This window comes from Uranotaenia lowii, chromosome 3 (assembly GCF_029784155.1).
Source record: "Uranotaenia lowii strain MFRU-FL chromosome 3, ASM2978415v1, whole genome shotgun sequence".
In the NCBI taxonomy this organism is placed as follows: Eukaryota; Metazoa; Arthropoda; class Insecta; order Diptera; family Culicidae; genus Uranotaenia; species Uranotaenia lowii.
Window position 1 is genome coordinate 369578926 of NC_073693.1, and position 25545 is coordinate 369604470.

At 35.8% G+C, this 25545-nt stretch overlaps 1 protein-coding gene across 13 annotated transcripts in view; it reads left to right on the forward strand.

Annotated features, from left to right (window-relative positions):
• Positions 1 to 25545, forward strand: part of LOC129754380 (uncharacterized protein CG43867-like) — a 691811-nt gene that overhangs the window by 614107 nt on the left and 52159 nt on the right. The window contains exon 1 of one of the 13 annotated variants that reach the window (XM_055750409.1): positions 12969 to 13230. The exons of the other annotated variants lie outside the window; for them this stretch is intronic. The gene's annotated coding sequence lies outside the window, so the exon portion shown is untranslated. Of the gene's footprint in view, positions 1 to 12968; positions 13231 to 25545 lie in introns of those variants that run through there. 13 annotated transcript variants of the gene reach the window in all.

Genomic DNA, 25545 nt, shown 5'->3' on the forward strand with positions numbered 1-25545 from the left:
AAATATTGCTACAGTTTGCTTGCTGGCTGTTTGTTTTGGTTTAGTCGAAGCAATTTTTCCCAAGCTTGCAATTAATATCTCCCACATTTTGAAACATTTTGTCTAGATTTTTCAAGACGTCACTCCTTTAGTCGGACAAAAGCGAAGGTCAACCGGATTTAAATGAGTTCCGATTTATTTGCGTCATTCGATGAGGTTGAGTTGAGTTTTCATGGGGTTTTACGCTGCATATTTCGATTGACGGGTACGGCCACTTGAAAATCACAGCATGACTAATTATTCTGGAAACTCTCAAGAGTTCGTCCTTCTTCTGCCTGAAGCTTGAGACCGCACCCACCACACAAAACTCAGCCAGAACAAATGCATTTCAGCACATTGCTGGTGCAGCGATAATTTTCCCTAACGAAGAAACTCATTTTCGTCATTATTTGTGCTTGTTTTTTTTTCTCCTTGCCACGTTCTTCGGAAAAGTGCGCTTATGTGTTTTATTCACAAATATATTAATATGTATGTATAAATATCTGTATGGAAACAAAATTTCGCACTTGCAACTGTATATATTTTTCCGTTGATGTTGTTGATGATGTTATTTTATTTTGTGCTGGCGCAACACTTTTCCAAACGGCAGCAAGCAGCAAAATCAGCAACATCAGCGATGTGGTTTTCGGAAACGAGTTTTTCCCCGGTGGAAACTAACCGTGAAATGCTTTCACGGTTGTTTGTGGAGGAGATGTGACAGAAGGGGCGGATGTCAGTGAGAGAGACGAGATTGGATGTTTTGGAACTATTTTTGTTTTTTTTTGTGAGTTTTTGTGTATTGAAATGCAATTTTTCCCTCGTGTTCATAAGATATAACTTGACAAAATAGTTTTTAATTAGCTTACTTATGTACACAGATCTAGAAAATTCATCACTTGAAAAAGATAACGTGAGACACAGCTTTGAAAATTCATCAGCACATATCAGAGGAGCCTGTTTCTTGTAGATTTGAACTATTATGTTCAAATTTAAAACTTGTCTGAAGTTCTTTTAAATTCTAGTAAATATTAACTATCACATGAGCAAATGATTCATTGAAATTTCTCATCAAAGAAGAACAAAAGACTCTTATCCAAACTTAGGACGGTCAGTCTGTCTATGGTATATTTCACAAACCATTCAGTCTACCGCAAGGAAGTAACTTTGGTCCACTTCTGTTCTTTACTTTTGTGAACCTCTCTTACATTCGTTCTGTGGAGTCAATCAACACAATTTTACCACGATTTACAGTGGCCGCTTTTCTTAACACATGTTTAGAAGCTCACGGATTCAGTAGCTTATAGCAACGGTGAAAATTTAAACGACTATCGGTTTGATGCCAAAAAATGCCTGAAAATGTGTAATTCATGCTTTGTGGCGCGCTATCAAAGTCATGTTTAGCACCTAAAGGTCCATCGCCTTTTTTTTCCTTTTTGAAAGGTACAAGATTTCATTAAGCAGCTCCAATTTCTGGAATAGTTGATAAATGATCAACAAAGTCAAATCTATCACTCTTAGTGTTAATTGAAGATCTTTGGCTCAAAGAATGTCACGTTACAGTTTTTTGTGTTTAAGGGCCATTTTTTACAATGGGCCATTAAGTGTTAAGGTCAACGAAGTATCTTGTAAGTTGTTTGGTGAGATAAAGACCCTACGAACTTTTCCATGACTTTCATTGGATACAAATAACATCTAAAATGTTTAATGTGGACATTATTCTGGATTTTGATTCGGCTTTGATTTTTAGTCAAGAATTCAAACCCCTTTTTTCTGACAATCAATATTTCTTTTACTGAAAAAAATTTTAAATATTGATTTTTCACAGCTTCAAGAGAAGTTCTAATTTTATGCTCCATTATGATGTAAAAGGAAACCTTAATACTCTCATGAACGAGGATGGAACATGCATGTGTTACAAAACCACGCCGTGTGGTCCACGAATGAAACGACCGGATGAAGCCCCGGAATATAAACTACCCGCGTATTTTCTATTATCTTCAACTTCCGGCAGTTTGCGAACATCTTCACACACATTTCACTCACAGACGGGAGGAAAGTGCGAACTGAAAAAAGGAAGGAAACTCGTTCAACCAACCAGCCACAATGAATGAACTCTGCTGCAGCCATCCATCGCTCATACGTGTGGTTAACAAAAATGGTAATGATAATACTGATGATGATGATGATGATGATGGTGATGCTGGTGATAGCGATGGGGATCCTAATAATATCATTCATAAAATACTGAAGTGGAGATAATGTCGATAAGGAACCGTTTTATACGCTCATTTGGTCGTTTGAAGTGGAAGCTGTGAGAGAAGGTTTTTTAAATGTATTTTTTTAAAGATTCAAAACTTGAAATCACAAATATTAGATACAGTTTCAGAATCCAAAATTTTTCGAAATTCCACTAGAATTCTGTAACTTTTTCAGCAGATTCAAGTCCGTTTGTCTGTGATCATCCATGGGTAGAATCCATTCGGATCCCACGCACCCTTTTTTTTCTCCTGTGTTCTCGTTTTGCAGCAATTTTCTGTCAAAGCGACCCCTGCCTAGGGTTCGGTTGAGTCCGAAGGAAAGGGGGGATGATCTAACTACCTCCACCCGGAAATGTGACTGTCTTCCATCGGATTAGTGCCAAGTGGAAAAACTTTAGCTTTGCGGTGCGGTGAAAATGCTTCATTTCACATCATCCAACCCATGACACACAACAGTAGCAGCAGCAGCAGCAGAAGGAGAAGCGCTCGTAAGTGGAGCAGTTCGTACATTTTTTTTTCGCTCTCCATCCCCCCTTTCCTTAGCTTTGACCGGGAAAAAATCGGATAAACTCTCTGCCACTTGGCCATTGTCGTCAGTCATTTTACTACAATTTTATATAAGCTTATAAAGATACCGGACCACCTTCAGCGCAGTCTTTTGTCGGTAAGCTTTTTGCATTTTAAAACTACTGTCTTATGTTACACAGAGACCCTTCGGAAGAAACTATACCTTTTTATATTTCAAGATAAGAATAAAAGCTCTTAAGAAAACTTTCTTCATGAAGGGAGGAATTCTGATTTATTGCTCCCTTAAAAAAGAAGCTGAACATTGAATGGTTTTCGACAACCGATGATCATCATCCTGGAAGTTTTTAAGGCACCCGCGTCTTGGAACGACACGATAAAATTATTTTATGATACAATCGATCTGGAATGTTTTTTTTTGCCCTCTTCTTCCTGATTCGCTTCCGGTCCATCATCACTTCAACGAGAAAAACTGTGTGAACAAGTTTTTCTTGTACCCACACACGGTGGCAGCAAGAAGATACTTAATTCCCTGCCCGGGACCTCATAACTTATCGCCATCGCCATTTGCTGCTGAACAGTGCTTGAGCAAAGAGTTATAAATTCTTTCTAGTGTTTGCGGATATATTTTCACCAAATGCCCGGAGATACTTTCGGCGATGCGGAATACTTGAGAGGAACTTGGCTAGGTCGATAGGGATGATTTTTGGGAATGGTTTCGAGTAACAAAAAAAAAACTTCGTTCCTTATCAGAATTATTTCAAAAGTGAAATACACAAACGACAAAACTGTACAAAAATATAGGGTCAAATTTGACCAAATGACAAGAGACATTATTCATAAAACTGATAAAGACGAAAAAAAAAATACAAAATTAACAGAAATTACAAAAAAAGACAAAAACTACCAAACATCAAAATGACCAAAATGTCAAAAATTAATAAAATTGCAAAAATGACACGTGTCAGTAGAGTCGATTTAAGGTCATTTTTGAATTTCTCAAACCCTGGGGTCTAAAAAGTTTAGTTTTGGGTCAAAGCTCATCCATAATTTGTATTGGAAAATTGAATATTTTGTACTGAAAAATCAACTTTATTCTGGTTTATTTTGTGGAACCGAGTCTGTTTATGGTTTTGTGCCAATTAATTAATACTCCAAAGGAAATTTCCGCTGAACAACTTTGTCGAAGACATTAACTTTGTATTTTATAAGGCATAAAAGTTATTAGCTGTTTAACAGGGGTATGTCTTTTGGAATTGATAAACAATAAATGCAATCGACATCACTGTTTGTGCCTAGCGAGGTATTGCGTTAAAAACACAATAAACAAGTTGAAGTAGTCTTTTCAACTTCCATAAGAAAAATTGTAATGATAGGATTAAATAAATGGCCAAAAACTTTTGTATATGTTATATGTATACTAGATCGCTGCAAACTTTTTATGAAAATTTCAAATTCTTAAATTTCTACACCTCTCATAACTTTTTTTGATTGTTTTTGCTGCCAGAAATAGCAATAAAAATTTTGAAAGCGATCCATTCAGCCCTGAATTAGCGCAACGAGTTTTAATTTTTTATAGATATTTTTATGGGGAAACAAAATTTTTCTTTCAAAAATCGCCAGAGATGTATTGGAAGTTCTAAAAAAATTAAACGTCGGATGAAAAATATTCCTTGATTCTTGCAATACGATTAAATATGCCATTAAATGCCATTTTTAAATACTTTTACTGCTTAGCAAAAAATAAAACCTAAGAATAGTCAAATCCAAAAATCAAAGACCGACTTCCAGGGTTGCTAGCGAACCGGGAAAACCGGGAAAACCTGGAAAAACTTTGGAATTTCATTACGTCACCGGGAAACCGTGAAAAAACCGGGAATTTCGGCACCTCACCGGGAAAATTGACATGTTTGATATTTACTCATAAACGCTTATTTTCGTTCTTTAGTAATCAAACGAAGGACAGTTTATCCTCAGCCTTCGACGATATCAGATGTGTTTTCTCTCTCGATATTTTGACAAAAGGCTAATGATCAGTTTTGTCTGAAGTGGTGAAAAAATACTGTGGTGCTCGCGATGAGCCCATCGCCCGGGGATTATCCCGGTAGGACTGTTCCGGAATGGTTAGACCGAGAGAACCTACACGGCCGTTTGTATTATCTGACCCTGAAAGCTCGAGACGGATACGAGTTGCCGAAAAACCCCTTCGTGATATCGCGATTCATAGCGGAACATGTTGGGACTATTGAAGGAGGCTTTATTGAAAGGAGAAATAATTGGTACGTGTTGAAGGTGAGAACAACAATCGAACCAACAGCAGCAGCAAAAACAACAACAGCAACTACAACAACAACAACAACAACAACAACATCAAGGAAACCAACAGCAGAACAGCCAACTGAAACGAACGAGACTGGACAATACTACACAACTTCAACAACCAGCAACCAATGTTTCAAAGCCAAAACAAAATTTGGACACCGAATCTCCCCCCCGGAAACGAAACCCCATCTTAGCTCAGACCTCACCTCCAGCACCTTCAAGCCGTGAAGGAGCTAGTGATGTTGAGTGTACTGAGCCCAATTCTATTCCCCCAGGAGGAACTCGATCAACGCGTAGTCGATCACGCATCGAAATAAAAAAGTGATCTCTTCTTCCTACCCCTTCCCACATCCCTTTTCCCTTTCCTTATCCTTATCTTATTTTAATTAGTACTAAGTGGATTCCCCGGCAACAAAAGACTTTTGTATGAAGTAAATGCCTAATAAATAGTTTTATGAATTAAAAAAAATAATAATCAAACGAAGTTTGAATCGCTTTTTTAATTAATTGCGGAGAAATATGAGTTATCTCATTATTTTGCTCTCCGCAAGCAAATACTTTGACAGGGTGAGACGTTTTTAAGCAGAGATACACCTCCTTTTCACCAGAAAAAGATGTTGATTTTCCAATGTTGTTGTTGTTTTGTATTTCGATTGAATTGGCCTGAGGAACGAAGCATTATATTGCAAATGTTAAGTTTTTAATCCATTCTACGTTAAGCTGTTGCTTGAAGTTTTCGAAATCTAAGATCTTAACCCTGACAAAAAATAATATCTTACACTCAAACAATTAAAGCTCAGCCCTGTCTTCTACACGATTTCTATATTTTCACGAATCTTTCAAATGACTATTACTAAAGTTTTTCATTGTTTTGTATTAAAAAAAAACGTTTTTTTCAAAAATATGTCTTTGGATTTGTTCAAAAAATATAGCTGCCTTTAGAAAATAACTCAGTTTTGTACGACAAATCCCCATTCAAGTTGATTTTATTATTATTATACTTATTTTTTTATTCACCATGATTTTATATAAAAAACGACGAGTTTAATAAATAACGGGAAAATCATCATTTATAACCGGGAGAAAACCTGGGAAAAACCGGGAAAAACTTTGGAATTTCAAAACGAAAAATCGCTAGCAACCCTGGACTTTTCATATCAAGCTCATTTGAATTTTCTGGATGGGTTAATGTGCAAAAATTTCTTCTTCCATACAACTTTCCAAAATTGAAACGCGTTGCGCTTACTCAGGAACCCAGCAAATCATCTCAAATTTTACACTGATGCTTGGTGACCCAAAAGCCATCAAAAAAACATAGGAGAGCAAAAAGTAATTTTTTGCAGCGGTCTATTTACATGCCTCAAAACTCCATTGGTTTTCCATTAGAAAATGACCACCGAAAAAATCATAGCACGCCTTGAACCTCCGTTGGCAACCAAAAAGCAAACATGCGGCAAACACATTCCATGCGAAGGAAACGAAAACATACCACCCAAAGTCACCTTGAATTCCCTTTTTTCAACTACAGTCCATATCTGTACCTTCAGATTTTTTAACATAAACCTGCACTCTGATATTTGGTAAAATTAGAGATATCCACTTGTTGCATAATATTGGACGCAAACGTGCGTTCTCTTCAATCGCACAACACTTTGAATTCAAGAAACAAATTCTTAGATGCAAAAACCCAACATCACAAAACAACTATTTTCACCATAAGCCAACATGCACAACTGATGCAAACCGATCCCCATCATATGGCAATAGTATTCTGCGCGTATACTACTGATATTTTCACATTAAAACTGCAAATTTTCCGGAAAAATGACGATTACGAAAAAACACATTTCCGTCCGTTATTGAGTAGCAAAACCCTTGTCCCACTCGTTTAGCAACTTTTTTTTATGAAATTTAATATATTTCACCGGGTTTTCACCGGAGGAAACTTTTACACTTTATCCCAGCCTTCACTTTGATACCCTTTTTGGACAATTTTATGTCCATATTCCTATGTTAAATTCAGGATTTTATGAAATTTTCGCGGACGAAAAGAAAAACGCGTGCGTTTGGCAAAAGTCATCGCCTACTGTCCCGGAAGAGTTTAATATGTTTTCGGAACTTTACTAGAAAAAAATGCGTCACTATTTTTTGTGAATAACTTTTGAATGCGTGAAATTTTCAATGACACTACCGAGTATTTTCAAAGTTTGGTGGCAATCTGACAAGTGGTTTTCGAGATACATAAGTATGTTCCAATAAAAAGTAGATAGTCAGAAAAATGTGTGCAATACTGGTGCCATCCAACACACTATGAACCCTTTTCTAAATGCTGGGTAATATGATAACACTTTTTATGTCCTTGAGGTTTCTCACCTCATATTTATTGAAGTTTTCATAAGTAAGATACATTTTCTTCCTTCAGCACCGATATCACATTTTTTTGCTTTTTATCACTCTACCACAGTGTTTGCGTATGTATATGCACGTTTCTAGAACCAACCAAAACAGGAGGGTACCTATCAAATTCATACGACCTATGGAAGTTATGAAAAAGGGCAAACATTCTTGGAAAATTTTTTACCATACTTAAACGTTGATTGCGCCAATCTTTATTCAAGACTAGCCTCTTCTGCAGATTGTCAGCCATAATAATTAACACTTTTTTGTCTATCGTCTTCTTCATTGGAAGATATCGATAAAACCACTCGTCAGATTTCAGATCGTCAAAACTGATGATAAAATATATGAACGGGGTAGGCTGTGCGTGTATGAGACAGACGTGTTTTTGGGATGAACATTTTTATTGTCAACATTGGCAAATAAAGACATTTTTCAGTTTTGGTTTTTTCTATAGGCAGGCAATATTTCATTTGTTTTGTTGCGGTGATTAAGTTTGGAGCACATCTTTTCGTGCTTTTCTTTTTCGGTTCGTGCTTGTTCAACCACTCAAATTTGCACCAAGTCGAATAATTTCGAAAATAGACAAATTAATTACAAATCCAATATCCATTCATGGTCATCATTGCATTACACAATTTCACGCAGCGAAAAAAATCTTTTGTTATAAAGGAAATTGTTGAGGGACAAAGGCAAGTTTCCAATAAGGATAGCTTTGCTTAAATTTTGTTTTCCTTTTTTTTAAATAATTTTTCACCTTTGACAGTAGCAGGCTTTGTTTAACTAATAGGAGTTGGGAAAATACTTTTTTGTTCAGCATATAACCTATAAAAATTATTTCCCAAACGATTGCTTTTTCCCCACTTCCAACCAAAATTATAAGCATAAAAAATATCTTTCGTCCTTTTCTCTTTCTTCCAATCTATCTATTGACTACTAGGACGATGCCGGCGCTGCCATTGACTTTAAAAGAGAGAATATCAGTTTTGTGCAGTGTAAATGAGCTGTTAATCCCAATCACCATTTATTTGACTTGTGAACAAAATTGATGACCTCGGTAAATCACGGAGTAGCAACCTTGCCAATGGTGTGGATGTGGAACTCAAAAATAATAGATACAAAGATACCTAGCTCTTAAATTTTTTCATATAAATGCCAACGGACAATCTTTTAACAAACCTTTACACCATCTACTGACGGAAACGGTCAACATTTCTCAATAATTGATTTTTTCACGTTCCGGGGGCTTAAAAATGCACTCTAATATGCTTTTATTCATTTTTGGAATACACATGCACTCTGACATACTTTTAACAGTTTTTGGAGAAAAGCTATGCCACTGACTCAATTAAATTGAGTACCTGACTCGTTTTTGCGCATTCAGATTCCTGAGTAAAGAAAAATAATCTTCAATTAAAACAGATAACTTATTTGTATTGTATTGTATCTCGTTGAGCTTGATCATTGATTCCAAATTCCACGGAACAGTGCTGAGGATATTGCGATTAAGGGTTTTGATAATTTTGATTTATCAATTTTTAATCGTACCTTGCTTTATCTTGTTTCATCTTATTTAACCGTTGTAAATCTTGGTTTATGCTGCTGATCAAGAAATTCAAATTCTCATGTTTCATGTAATTTCTTAGTCATTTACAGAATTTAAAAGTTAAGCGGAAGCCACCATCTTGGTTTTCAATATGGCGTCTTCAACTTCTACTGGCTATTTCACCTAATATTCATATTGTAGGATTTCCTTGCCACTGGTCATACTTTGCCAATTCAGAAATTTCTCAAGGGAAAAGCTTTGAATACCGAATGACAACTCTGATACACTCTGATATTCTGGAGAGCGCAGACTACGTAGAGCAAGACCTCAGTGTGTTTGTTGTGCAAATGAACCCTCAAACTGCTAGTTTTTTCGGATCGTGTAATATAAATCGTTTTTTTTCTTTAGCGTGTTTTACTGAATAGTTGCATTTCTGCCGCAGCATTTGATGGTGGCGCTTTTTGATTTTGTCCGTCGATTCCCGGTAGAGTTCCGAATCTTGTAATGGATAATTTTTGGTGGAACTTGTTCTACTGAGCCCCGCTAGCTATCGTGGAACTCAAAGTGATTGTTATCACAATTTGATTTTGGAATAAGTGACATTTTCTACAACCAGACATTTCTGATTTTACGATTTAAAGTGGATGTGAGTAGTTTATTAAGCTGAACTAAGCTAAGCTATCTCAATAACCACTCAATAAATTGTAACGAAACTCCACATGTTTAAACATTTATTTGGAATTTTAATAATTTTCATCCATGCAATGAATATATCTTAGAAACTTGAAACTGGGCTATCTTTATTCAAGTAAAAAAAATATTTTATTTTGGGCTTAAGTATATTATGTTCCCATCATTATTCAGATCAATCAGTTATATCAAGAATAAATAAATTTAAAAATAATAAATTTGTATAAAAAATGAAGATTTTCAAACTTTTGGTAGCCTTGAATAATGAATAGGTTATTATTTTTTTATAAGTCACTTTTTTTATTCGTTGTAATTTAAGTAAGTCTTGCCTTAAGAAAACCCAATAATAAAATAAAAATTGAGAAGGGTTATATCTAAAAAATGTACGTTGACTGAAAAATATGTAAAAACCCAAGGTTACACGACCCTTTGCAATAGTAAGATATGGCTATAATTTTGAATGTGGCTTTCTGAGAGATCTAAAAACATATTTAGCTTGCAGCATCTCTGCTATAAATGACCGCATTGCGGTAATCTTCTAAAAAGTGAATGTTTTTAAACATTTTGAAATTATTTCATGTTTTTAATTCAATAATCAATTTCTCATTCCAGGTGTGTATTACTCGATTACAATGGCAAATTCAGAAAAGGTTTAAACGTCTGGTAAGTAAGTAACTATGAAAAAATAACACAGCAATGAATAGAAGAATATGGGTCAAGGTTTTCCAAAATAATTGGAAATATTACAACAAAAATTCACAAACTTTAGATTTGTTTGTTTTTGGTGGAATACACACAAAATTATTGGTCATTTTGATATCTCTTATGATAAAAACTTCCAAGAATCTTTGGTTGTTCGTGTGATGCTGTGAAGCACGAAAAAATAATCTAATATCTATCGAAGCAGGATAGTTTCCCTCAATAGCTATCGCAATCTTCTTGGTATCTGTGGTATTTCATCAGTTCATACCAACGTTTTTTGAAATAAATTTATCCAAAATCGATTATGCAGAGATAGCGCAACTCGTTGATGAACGATGAAATTTTCAGTGAAGGTATCTACTACTGCAATGTCCACATGTGCAAATTTTTTTGACGTTCTTTCAGTTGATTTTTAAGATATCGTCCAATACAGAAGGTCATTAAATAAATTTTTTTTGGGCAAGATCGCGAAAAATTCAGGAAAGTCCCAGTGGGAGACTGAAAAACAGCTGGAAATCAATTATCCTATCAAAGTTCATATGGTAAATCTTTTAAGGAATCCTAGAAGTCTAACAGTGATCAAATTAATGCTAGTTCTCACTATTTATGAAGTGATGTGAAGTGAAGTGATGGATTCCTTGAAGGTAGGGAATATTAAAAGTTTTATCAAGCGCAAATCAAGAATTTCGATTGGAAAAGTGAGAAAAAAATCTTTTTTGAGTAGCTCATCTATTTCACTAAAAACAGCTAAAAACTAAAAAAGCTGCCCTCCGAAAAAATAAACAAAATACGGTGGTCAAATCGCACGCAAAACCGCTAGCAGATATATATTGTTAAAAATATCAGTTAAGAACTGCAAAAGAGCAATGATTGGCTAAATAAACAAAGAAGGTTGCCTTCAAATGCGATATTTTTCCCTGAATAACGCTTCTATAGATCCTACAAAGTTGATACTCTGTTTTCGTTGGATCTGGAATGGTGCAATTACTCGAAAAATAGGAAGAGTGTTGTTTTTGTGTCGAAGGAGGACAATCTGCTAACATTGTCATAACTTCGCTCAAATTTAAAGATTTGAGTAGTTTTGAAAGTCAAGCTTCAGGAAACAGAAAAAGTAATCGAAAAAAGCCTTGTTTTGGAAAAAGGGTGGTTCTTAGTATGCATGGCAGATGGCGCACGTGGGTGCCAAAAATTAAAGTCGATGACCTTTTTTGCCGCTCATAGCAAGTCCGTCCCATTTGCGTTTTCATCATTTTTCAGTTTATCGCTGGAAACACTTTAATTTTATATGTTGTTTCAAGAGAAAACTTTGTTGTCAGTACTTTGTTCTGGAGAACATTGAAAAAACCTCAAGTAAATTTGTCCTATTGGACGACAATGATCGCAAGTCGGTCCCATATGGCATAAATCATCGTAAGTCGGTCCCACAGCCATAAGGGCCCAGCAAATGATTTTCAACAGACAACAAAACAAAAAAAAAATCCTTATAAAGCGGGAATCTTTCATAAGCCGTAGCAGAGTCAGATTCTGTTGATTACTTTGATTAAAAACGCATACAAATGCCGAATTATCGAAAGACTTTTTACGAATTTTCAATGCCGTTTTTCTCATTTCAACAAAAACGCAAATGGGACGGACTTGCTATGAGCGGCAGTTTTTTTTATTGGAAGCTAAATCAAAAACTACTTGATAGAACGTCACAAAAATCTGCACATATTACACGGTAGCTATACTGAAAATTTCATCAATTTTCATGCACGCATTCAAAAGTTATTAACTCCATGCTTCTGTTTTATAAGCTTTTTTGGGATCCTATGCTAACGCACCAATTCAAGACGGTATTTTTCGTCAAATTCACAAGCGGAAAAACAACTTGAACTTCTCTTGATTATAAATCATGCGATTCTCATGTTACATAAGTTTCGAATCAATTTCCGAAAAGCTACACATTTTTTCCAATACAGAATATCATGTTTATATTTTCAACAGTTAATCATTTGTAAGCACGATATTCATTCTTGAATTCCTCATTTGCAACCAATAAGAATCGCCATAGATAGAGGGTTCAATGATGGTTTGTAGAATGTTGAAGTTTGAGGTGATTTTTTTAATCTTTAGGGTCTTCATTTTAGAAGAATTAAGTAATTCGTTTTTCCTCCACTTCCTTCTTCGAAAAACATCGCACCCATTTTTTGTTTGTCATTCACCGTGATTGCTGCCCAAGAGGAGGAAAACAATAAACAACCAAACTAAAAAGTCGCAAACATGGACATGAAACGGAACGGTGAAACGCACCAGCACCACCATTCACTTGTCCGTCCCTTAAAGTTTTTCCTCCCAGCCCAGCTGACCCAACATAGGGTAGGGACGACCCCTTCTCAGTCTGATTCAGAACCGACTTCCGACCGATTGTAATGTTCCGTCCGATCCGACCAAGCAGCGAACTATACTCAACTCGATTCGACCGTCCAACTCAACCAAACCAAACCAATTCAGTTCCAGTTTAGCTCTCGTTCCGATCGGGTCGCTCGTCGTGGTCCTCTTTGTTACAAAACGTCGTCGTTTAAAAGGGAAACAGTTTTCGCTCCCTACTCAGCATAAGCGTCGAGCAGCAGAAAGCGGAAGGATTTTCCCCCTTTTACTGCTTGCTAGCTGGCTGGCTGGCGCTAGTCATCGTCGTCGTCGTCGGATTTCATTCGGTCCCGGTCTCCGATTCAGATTCGCGACGCGCTGGCCCGCGTGGATGGCCGTGTGCGTTTGTGTGTGTGTTTTGGTGTATGTATGTCCTCGGATGACGACGAGAAAACTACAGGGGGAATGCTGCAGGAAGATTGATATATTTTAGAACAGTGGATCGGAAAAATCGAAACAGCAGCAGCATCACGAGCATCGCAGAATGGAATTAGGGAAAACTGCAATATATCCGCTGGGATTCGTTTGGTTCTTTTTTTTTTTGTTTGCTTTTGTTTCCTTCGATGAATCTGTGCTTTGTTGTTGCGATACTTTGTGATGCGGTTTACTGCTGTTGAGTCTCAAAAATACATGTTGTGGCAAAGTGCTCTTCGAATATGACGTGATTTTTTGGACAGTTGCTCGCTACTGAAATATTAAGTCCTATTGGGAAAACTATGGCTGCTCCAAGAATTCAAAACTGGAAGGGGAAAGTAAAGTTTGTTGTTAATCATAATATATTCATACTGGCGCGCGCGTTGCATTTTCCGGAAACGTTAGCTTCCCTACTTAGTAGTGGCAGTGTTCCGGGCACTAGGACGGAAATGCAGAACGTCTGCTGCGTTCAATTGTGAGTGCACTTTTCCGTCCCACTTTCTCGTCAGCGCGAACCGACAACGTAACGTCTTCAGTAAGAGAAGTTGGAAGAGTCAATAGTGGGAGGAGGTCCTTGAGGAAAATTAAGTATCTGTACTGACTCACACACACCCTGCTCTAGATTGCTCGCTCCTGTTTGTAATAATGGCTTGGCCTCGGTACTACGTGGCCTCACGTCTAGAAGGTGCCAGCCAGGATCTAAAATAGTGCCGCGTCGTGTGTACCCAGTATACTACTTTAGTCTGCGAGTGGGGAATGGAGGAAAATTGAATTAAATGTCGTGTACGGTGCAGAATCTCAACAGAAATTATGTGCCACTAGAAGAAAAACCGCCATAGCACAAATGCACAATCTTCGTGCTCTTGGTAGGTAATAAGCGTCGTCGTTTCTCCCCAAGAGCGGAAAATTGAAAAGTTCTACCTACGACGATTGATTGTGATTAGCAAAAGGAATGGGGGGATGGGAACTCCCTTCTGTTGTGGGACGCAGCTGTTCGATTAAAATTTAATTGAATAATCGTTTCCATCGATCTCTGGGTGTGTGTCTTGAACTGATGTGTAGAAATCAAGCGCAGCTGTGAAAGAGGAGTCTCAATTATTGCTTGCTAGTTTGTGGGAAAAACCTGTCGACAACGACAATAATGCTGGAGAAAGTATAGAAAGGATGGAGGTTGTGTGCTGTTTTTAATCAAAATGCCACAAAGCAAAATTGTGCACGGGTCAATTTTCCGAACAGCCAAGCAAAAGACAGACAACACGCGAACGAGAAGAAGAAGGGTGGGTGGAACGTGACAATTCGATAAATGATTCCTTCCCCCTAACTGTGTAGGGAAAGAACGAGAGAGAGAAGAGAGTGAAGAAAAAATAACCAATAGGAAAAACTAGCTGAAGCTGATTCCATTTGTGGATGTTGTGGATGAAATATGGAGACAAATTAATCGATAAATTAAATTGATCAGCTCAGCGAAAGCAGTAGCGTTGCTGTCTGTCGTTTCGGTACTTAATTCTGAGCTGTCGGTTTAGAGTCGGTGATGATCATTTTATTTACCATCTGACTACAGGCTGCGGGTGATGATTTGACACGTGACTTCGTTTTGGATTATATGATGTGTTGCTATTGATGCTTTCTGTTGATAATGACGTTTACAATGTTTCATTTTTTAAAAGAAGCAATAACTGAAGCAGTTTACCCTATATTATCCTCTTTTTTGACTCTTTTTTGTATTCTGAACATTAATTTTGTTATTTTCATATTCAAAAACGTCCACAAACTCTTAATGGAATTCATTGTGAAGCTAGAGATGGCCATCCGATTGGTTTGGAAAATGCGTCCTCAAGTATTAAACATTAAATCTCTCAATCATTTCTCCTTGATTATCTCTAGAAAACACAGGCGAGAATTATCAACGAAAAGTTTCTGGTTAGAAACCTGCCAGGTGACCGCTAAAGAGTTCTTTATGCTGTCCATTACGAATTTTTCAAAATATCTCCCCACTAGCAGTCTAAATGTTTTGCGCACGATTTGACCACCGTATTTTGTTTATTTTACCGGCGTGCAGCTTTTCTACCTTGTAGAAATGAAAATCAGGCCTGTTTTTTAGTCAGCTAGACGAACCAGTCATGTGAACCAATTTACCATGAGAATCCTGCCCAAAAAATTTTTTCAATGAACTTCAGTATTGGACACTATCCCAAAAACCAGTTGACAGATTGCCAACAAATTTTGTACACATACACCTTACAATATTAGCTTCACTGAACATTTTATCAATTTTCATCCATGTATTAGAAAGTTATCCACAAAACAAGGTGATTGTTCTCGACAAAGATGGTCACTTTACAGTGGACGTGATGTTAGCCTTAAGAACTATTGTCAATCTTGTATTCTGCTGAATGTTGTCAGTTTCTTGATTCATGGTGAATTTTGCATGAGATTAAGCGGGAAAAGATGTAATAATCACAAATGGCTAAAAAAAATTTCTTTTAAGTTTCGGTTATCAATCAGGCAAGGTGTCTTTCCATACACATCCGAAATGGTCTGCCCAAACACAAGGTGTTGCATTTTTTTCTAAAACACTCCTTACACGAATGAATAAACGAGACAGGAGAACTAATACATTCGTGAACAAAAAAAGTGACTCGAACCAAAAAGCGTAGAAACCCGTAGTATTCTTTTGATCTACATGGTCCAAACCAATCGGGTGGACATCCTCAGCTCCGAAATGAATTCCATTAACCACACCCAAATTTGGCATTCTATATCTCAAAATTCACTGGACCAAATTTTGTTAATTAAGTATACTTGAGTTACCCAAAAATACTGTGTTTAATTTTGTCTAATAGGGTTTCATGATTAAATTTATAACATTCGAGTTATGTCTCGAAGTGTAGCACGCTCTCGGCCAGCGAAAAAACGGGATATCTCGTATTTGGTCCGCAGTGTGTGAATAGCAGGGCCGGCTCAAGCCATCGGGAGAATCGGGGCAATTTTTCTCGGGGGGCATCCACGGATTAAATTCTATGGAGATACCGATATAAGAGTTCAAGAGTATAATTCAGAATTATTAGAATTGAAATCAGATTTTATTCAGAACCACAATTTAGTGTCACAAATTAAAAAAAAAAATCAATTTTATGTGATGTGTTGAAATTCTAAAAATGTGATGTGGATTTTCAATTTTACATCAAATATTGGAAGCGGAAAAATTTGTCAAATAGTGATTCTAAATGTGACAAAATGTGACAAAAATTTGGAAACATAAAATCAGAATGTAGATAAGATGTTCAGAACACATAATCAGTAATCCTTCTAAAAATATGAGCTTCTTTAAGCTTCAACAAAGATTTCGAGTTCCAAAATTTTAGAAAACCATGAAACTTAAAAAACAACACAAGACTTGAAAGTGTCAATAAATTGAATCTCTATTTGTATTGAAAACAATTTGAGAATTATCAATTAGAAAATGATGTGCTGAATTCAGGATATTTAGTTCAGCAAGAAATATTTCAAATTAAAAGTACATCGGAATCAATTATAGAAAACTTCAGTTGGATAAGTTTCAATTTGAATTTCTAATCCAAGATAGAAATTGGAATGAAAATTCAATAAAGAAACACAGTATGGCCGATTGGACCAATTTAAGAAACCAAAGATTTTTTTTTAAATTGATTTTGGTAAATTTCATAATGATCGAAAAGCTAACAATAATTTTGTATTATTCATACACATACTTATGCTTATAAAGTGAGCACTCGAATTTGCTCGGTTTTATAAGTTTAATTCTTATTGACTTTCAATTTTTCTCTTCAAGTTCTTCATTTTTTTAAATTCAATAATTTCTGGCATTTGCTCTTATATTGTCCGAATAAAATTCAAGAATATTTTTTGTAAAGTCTTCAAATCAATTTAGGTAAACATGATTTATAAACTCCTTACAAGTTGTTACGTAGTGGACATTTTACCTCTTTAAACCTTGATAGTCACGAATATTACTACCAGCACTTTTGCGCCATCTGCAAATGCAGATGTGCTAGCAGCCTAGATACTTTTGCACGGACTCTTACCCCAGGGGGGGGGGACCATTTTTTTCGCGCTCTACTGAGGGAAGAAGCAAACTGGCAATATCGTTGGGAATATAGATCGACTAGGGGAACATGCCCTATTATGCGCCACCTAAGCGAATCGCTCATTTTCTATGTATTCCACGTACAAATTGTGTTAAAAATGGGTGTAATCGTTGAAGAAAACTGTTTTCTACAAATTCCTATGATTTTTCATTACTCAAATTGCCATAGTTTCTTCAAAAACATGATTTTTAAAAACCATATTCAAAGCCACAGAACAAAACTGTGTTGCGAATACGCGCCGCTGTGTATTCAATACGCGCCTAGTAACAGAACACACCCGAGAGCAGCCGAAGACCGAAAACACACCAATACTTACAGACACTTTGACTGAAAAGAAAATCAAAATGGACTAATAGAAATTTAACAAAAAATGAAAAATAGATTTTTTGGGCTGAATTAACGCTCAAAATATGGTTTTAGACTTTTTGTTCATTTTCAATGAAAATTGGCCTTTTTGAAAAATTAATGCTATTTTCAGCCTACTACGATTGGCGCGTTATAAAGAGCGCATGGGCCGTGATAGAACATACCCATGAAAAGCATACCTTAACGAGTTCAGTATGATTTTTTAGCATAAAATCATAATTTAGATTCTCCTCTATCGATGTGTCAGAAAATATTGTCTTAATCGTTTTTCTCTGCTTGGTGACACCTTATTAAAAGTGTTTTAAAATTTAGATCGAAATGAAGAAAAACCTAAATTGTGAAATTATCACGACACAGGTTCATTTTAAGGGAAAATTCATACTTGCCATGACCAATCTCAACATTTAAAACAAATTGGTAATAATTTGCAGGCTTAAAATGTGTCAGATTCTTCAAAACAAGAGGGCGCGTATTAGCCACATGGGGCGTTATATGAACTTTTCCCCTATTTGAAAATCAATGCAAGCGCATTTCAATCCCAAAAATCTCAAAGGAATCAATAAAGTACAACGACTTACCAACGAATTGCCAACTACGTCTTCCGGGGGTCCAAACATAGGCCGTCGGATTGCCTTCTCAGTCGGACAGGGGTTAGTTTTGAATCTCCACACTTCCGTCGACTTCCGATACTTTTACGAAGGCTATCGATTTTCAACTCGCAATGTTCTACGGCGACAATTCGAACCACTACGATTTTCTACTCCCGTTACAACTCCAAATAGCTACGACTCTTTAGCAACATCCGTCTCATAACAAGGTTCCAGGGATAGAGAGTTGGCTCATGTCTTCCAGCTATCAGGAAAACTTTTCCCACCGCCCTTCTTCTGAGGTTTTTCCTCAAACCCAATGGCCAGACAATGCAAAAAAGACGCGCGAGTAGTTTGAGCATTTTTTTTGGTGGTCGTAGTCGACCATCCCTTAGTTAGTCATTGCGCTTTAAGGACGCCCTCTCGATCTTAGGTCAAGAAGCGTCGCTTACATTGAGTAAATCTAGATCTTCAAAGAGTTTCACTAAAATTACTAACGATATTGCCAATAAGCTTCGGGAGCATTTGTTGCCACGCAACAAAGTAACGGAAAAGTGAAAAATTTAAAGCAATATACCTTGCAATTGTGCAAGACATTAAAAATTAATTAAAATGGAAGACGTTTTTCTTTGTTCTACCTTATTCTGTGCTGTGAGCATGGTTGCCAATGTGCCTAAGTTTTCACGATTTGCCTGATTTTTAGAGGCCCAACCTGATAACATGATTAGCTTTCGTTTTTTTCCCTGATTTTATTGAAATAAGTGAATATAATAAAAAATGAGTAGTACAGAACTGCATTAAAGGCATTAGTGGAAGTCAAAATGTGGATTGATGACCAAAAAAAGGTCCTCACTTCAACCGAAATTTCCGTCAAACCATATATCTTTATAAAACTTATTTTTATTTCTCATGTCTTTGAATATTGAAAAAAAAATGTTGGCAACCCTGCTCACAACACGTCAGCTCAGCCGTCATTTGTGTGCGTTTAGAGAAGACAAAGAAGGGAGATTTTCGACTCGAAAATAGTGATGAGAATGTGCCTGATTTTTCAGGATTTGCCTGATTTTTCGAGGCTCAGCCTAAAAAACTGATGGCCATTGGATTTTCCTGATTTTTGAAAATATGCCTAATTTTGCCTGATTTTTGCGAATGTGATGAAAAATGGGTTATAATGAACTGCATTAGATACCAAAGAAAAGGTCATCACTTTGAGCGAAATTTTCGAAACTTTGACGTATCCTGATTTTTATATCAACGGTTCCTGTTTTATGAAAAAAAAAAAATGTTTGCAACCACCCTGGTGGTAAGGCTTTATACAAAAACTTATAATTAGGTACTTTAATTTGTTCAAATCTCGACAAAGCTAATAAAAAGTAATTCCAGTCGCCGTACAAACCTTAACATGTTTTTTACTGTTGAGAAAATGTTTCATATTCAATACAAAATCATTCGCTGGGAACTCCTTGAATTTTTTTTATTCAATAAATTATAGAACGTGATGTATTATTTATTGTGGGTAAACATTCAAGATTTTACATATTTTTTTCGGGCATATACGAGTTTTCAAAGTAAAGTGAACAATTAAAGCAAACCTCAAGTTAGGCTCGATTAGTTGTTAAGAAATTATTAGAAATGAAACTACCATTGTAACATTTAAAAAGATTTTTATCTTACGTTGCAAGATTCAATAAACAATAATAATAATAATAATAATAAATTCTTCGAGGTAGCATTATCTAAATTTTATTTGATTTGGAAGTTTGGAAAACTTTTTTGTTTCGATAAGAATAATGAAATTTGTAGTATTATTCCTCACTTCATTCTTGATTTTCGTTTTTGTAGTAATCACTGAATTCTGACTAGACTGAGGGGGGATTTGGCAACCTTGCCGAGTACGGGTTGTTTTGCTTTTACTGGTGTGAAAAATTCTTAAATAGGAACGAAATATTGAAAGTTTGTTCGTCGCCTGCAGTGGAACGGTCGCGCGAAGTTTGATTGCACGCGTGTTAAGTGAAGTTTCTTTTCAATTTCAACTGAAAACGTGATATTTTGTGTTTTAATAAACAATTTTTGTTCGACATATGTGTGATTGAAGTACTAGCTTCATTAGAAAACAGTTTCGATGCTCATGGGCTTTCGCAATTAAAGCTTCCACCATACAAGCTTGTAGGAACGACATGTGATGTTCGAAAATTTTGATGTGTCTAAGCTAATGGTGTTGTCTGACGGATGTGTCCAAGCTAATGCTATTGCAGTGAAAATATATTGAAAATGCCATCCTGGTCAATCTGATGACGGTCGGAAGTGTTTCTGGATCAGACAACAAATATTAAGACCACACGATGCGAAGCTAAGTATACTTTTTGTTTAATTTTATATACTAAATACGGTGTTTGCATTAGGGTTCGCAGAGGAAAGCTTTGTTGACCAATGCCTTATTCACCCTCATTTTGACTTTTCATCAAAGCAATCCATGCTACGTTGTGTACAAGTTCATGCAGAAAGCTTTTTCGAACTTACCTTTTTGTTTCAACGGTATACATTTAGGCGTTTTTCTGTGGTCAAATCAACAGAAGCTATCGTTCTAGTTAAATCACACATTTTAAATATATTTCACGGTGTCTCACAATAAATCTTGCTGCAAAAAACTTTGTTTCTTTTAACTTATGTTAGAGAAATGTTTGATTTAGTCAAATTTTTTTAATTTAGTTAAATTTTAAAGCACTGGAATTATAATATGTAAATATGAAAACAATTGATGTTAAAATTTAACTCTAATTTCAAACAGTTTCTGTTGGTCGAATCAATTCAATGTATAGTCTCTTCAGAAAATTGTTTTTACCTTCTAATAAAACAATTTACCGATCATAATGTCATAGATAGGATAAGGTTCATTTCATTCAATTCGGTATCAATACAATATTACTAAAAAATTCAACTGATAATATTTTAAATAAGTTGGAAGCCGAAAAACACTAATACTTAATCAATGGTTTTATGACTGAGAATGATAACTTTTTAGATCTGAACAAATATCTGTGTTTTAATTATGTTTGTCTTAAAAACTTTTATAAAAATATTCCTTTACCATTCTTACTACACAATATGTTGACACCTTACTTGAGGTTTGTAGATAAATGAAAAAGTTGATTATATCAAATGATTTACATGAGCATTTTGCTTAACAATTTTCATTCGGCTGGTTAATTATGTTTAAAGTTATCCAAATACAGTTTGGTAGATGATAAAAAGGACTTACACAAGTTTCAAAGGAAGAAGATGTAAGCTTATTGAATATTTTAAATCGTCAATTGAAAATTGAGAGTTTGAAAAATGAAATCTATCAATCAACGGAGTTTACAATACAAATATTTTAACTCACTGTAAGGAATATCATGGAATATTATGATTGAGTATTGAATTAGTCATAATTAGCAGTGGTTTAATCTTCATACGATATTCTCAATTTACTTTGTATCAATAGATTGGTTTCGTCATTGTATTTGGTCAAAAAAAAATTACTTTGCCAAGAGTTGATACCTTGATGATTTTTTGTTATTAAGACATGGACCTTGGGACAAAATCATCCTTGTGCTAAATTTCTAGGGAAAAACAAAGAGCGATGAAAAAATTAAATAAACTAGAACATTTCGAATATTTATTTATTGAAAGGCAATCACAAGAAAATAAAAGGAGCATAAATGTAGGTATAGGATGAAAAACTTATGATCACACTAGTCAAAAGTTTCCCCTGATCAAATCCTTACACCCCCACATCCAACAACAATTGATTTGCTAGGATGCAGAGGTGACCTCGGTCCTAAAGCGTAAATTATTTTTCTTTCAATCCCTCTTCTCTCATTTCCTTCTATCAATTGACTACTAGGACGTGGCCGGCGCCGTTATTGATGATTTAAAGAGAGAGCATCAGTTTTGAGCACTGTGAATGTGTTGCCAATCCCAGGCACCATTCTTTTGACCTTTGTCCAAAATTGATGGCCTCGGTCAATCACGGAGTAGCAACCATTGGCGATGTGGAATTCGTTCTACTGAGCCACGCCAGCGATCATGGAATTCGAAATGTTCAAACTGGGATTATTTTGTTTGTAAAAGAAATTTGAACCTAGAGCTTAAATTTAAAATGCGTATGAAATATTGTTTTAAAACTGTGAATCATTTCGAATTCAATGATTTAAGGTGGATGTGAGTAGTCAATCAAGCTAAGCTAATCACTGAATTCTGACTAGACTTTGTTTTGATAAAATTTCAAATTAGATGCTCATACTTTACAGAGTTTCGAAAAAATTGTCCAGATTTTCTCAGCCTTCATAAATGCGGGAAAAGTTCTGCAATATTCACTCTAGGGTAAGGCTGCCAGAATGCTTTTAGCACGCACCCGGGCCGGACAAAACTGGACAATTTTATGTAAAAACCTGGCGAAATCCAGGCATTTCATTCTAAAAATTGTCGACCAAAAATCCGAGTGAAATCCGGATAAATTACTCACCAAAAATTAAGATTATTTTTATGAAACTCGCTCAAAAAATTTCGATTTGGAGGCATAAATAAAAAAAATTCGGAACACAATTTGTTTTTATTTTTTTATTTGCCAAATAAAGTGAATAAATCTGGACAAAATGTCGGCACTTTTCTGTGAAATCCGGGCAACCGGGCCGGGCCGGACTGTTCCCAAATTTTGTATTAAATATCCGGGCAAACCCGGATAAAACCGGGCAATCTGGCAACTTTACCCCCATGTTCTAGTACTTGGTATGATTAAAGTAATGTTAATTTTTTTCTAGGTTATTTTAGCTTCATGCTAATTTGTTTCAATGAATTACATAAAAAAAAACATAGAATTGGATTTTTTTTTCTGTCATACCTTGAAAGTATGCGATTTATTAAACTAATTGCTACTGTGTCTAACAATGACCTGGTCCATTAGACTGAGTCGATCTCGGGCCATTTTTGAATTTCACAAACCCTGGGGTATAAAATGCTTCGTCTTGGTCCAAAACATATCCATGGTTTTTTGCAGAATTTTTAGGTAATGTTTACATGAGTAGACTTGAACTTTTAAGTTTGAACAATAGGCAAAAACGCTATTAGGTTTTTAACAGGGGTATGTCTTTTGGCATCGAAGAACAATAAATTTAATTGACATCACTGCTGGTGCCTCGCGAAGTGTAACATAAAAAGTAGGCATGCAATACCTCGCTAGGCACCCAGCAGTGATGTCAATTGAATGTATTGTTTTTCAATGCCAAATTACGTGCTCCTTTTCAACGCCTTTTAGACCCCAGGGTTTGAGAAATTTAAAAATGACCCCAAATCGACTCAGTCTACTGGTCCATTTCTCTATTCAAAAGATTACCAGAATTTCGATTGAACATTTTTAATACCTTCAGCTACATCTAATTTCAGGGAATTACTGTTCGAATACCGAAGTAAAGAAACATTCTTTCAATCAATCAAATGACCTGTTTCTCAGATATGTTATGTTACTGAAGATCTAGGATTCTGTGAAGGAAGGATTTTTTCTTCGAATCTGATTTGGCAACTGCCAAAAGTTCCTCGAAACTTCCTATTAACTTCCTTTTTAGTTGTCCAATATTTACCTTTTCACAGTCAGAACAACTGATCTTGTACAAACGGAATCTATGTAGAAGTTCCATTGGATCTTTGGTTGATCCTTAATTGGATTCCAATTGATTATTGAAACTACTGACCACCAATTCAACAACAAATTTTGGTAAATTGGATCGTAATTCAATAGCATTAAAACTATTAAATTCCATCGATCTCTGTTGAAGCTCGTTTTGAATTGGAGTTTAAGTAGTAGTAAGGTAGTAAGGGATTTCCTATGAAGTATTGTTTCCTGTAAATCTCAAAATTGAAAAGATTTTTTGTTATTTTTATGAGAACGTCCAGAAAAGGATTTTCTTTTCCTCTTCCACTTCACAAGTGAACTTGATATTTTTATACAAACCATTTATGGGTGTGAGTCATGTAAGGAGTTCACCGAGAAAATCTTTGTTTACTACACAAAAAAATGTCGCTGACGTATCTCCACCATTTTCCGGGTAAAAAATCCTGTTTTTCAAGAGTTTCTTCTACATGAGCCGTAAATAAGCGAGACAACGGGTTTCCCATCGGAGTTAGCTTTGTTGCAGTGCTGAAACATCAAAAGAAATCATCATCCTTACCTATGTTCCCTGAAGCTTGAAGTTTCTTGACGAGTTTTTACGATCTTCGATCGAGTTCTAAAAGGGTTTGGCATCCTTTCGAACTCTTCTAGTACCTAACCATTTTGCCACTTTTTCTGTAGGAGAGTTTACACCTGAACTTATCTCACTCATTTCAATCTTCATTTTGTGGGTAAACACTTGATTCTGGGGACAATAGGAGCTGGTACTTTCAAGGCGATCGGCGCAAACCACATGATAGGTCCACAGTCCTTCAGTGTTTTTTTCACTTCCTTTACCATTTCTAACAAAGGATCTCCTCTTCGGCCTTGGTATGGCCTCTCATCGATCTTATTTGGAATCAACCGGTTGTAATAAATTTTACTCTAATTAACTACTTAGTTACCCTTATCCGCTTTCACCTTCAGCACGAATGCTGGAAAATCGAGTTTTGTAGCGAGTTGCATACCTACATAATTTTATGCAAATTCGAAAAATTCGCTTGAAAATTTATCAAATAACCTACATACAAGAAGCGCATGTTACCAAAAAACAACATGTGTGTGTTTTCAGTGTCGGAATGTTCACTTTTCAACACTGAATTGCATAAAAGTATTCTGTGAGCTGTGAGGTATATCGAATATCGATTCGATCTCAATTCCAGTTTTTAAAATATAATATGAAAGTTGAGTAACTTTTTTCTACAACTCTTCTTTCTACAACGCCATTTCGTCTACATAAATAAGTGCGAAAGATGGGAGCGTGTCTTAATGAATATTGCATTTCTCGGTGCTAGCTGAGGCTATTAATATCAGGTTGCACTTTCCATGCTCCAATAAGCAGCAAACGCAAGTAAGACGACGAAAAAACTCGTCCATCCATCAAGCCGAGGAAGAACCGAGAAAATATTCTCCAAAACGTTGCAGCTGACAAATTGGGAAAAAGAAAACAAACCATTCGCGGGCGAAATTTATGTGACAAACCTATGGAGCATAAACC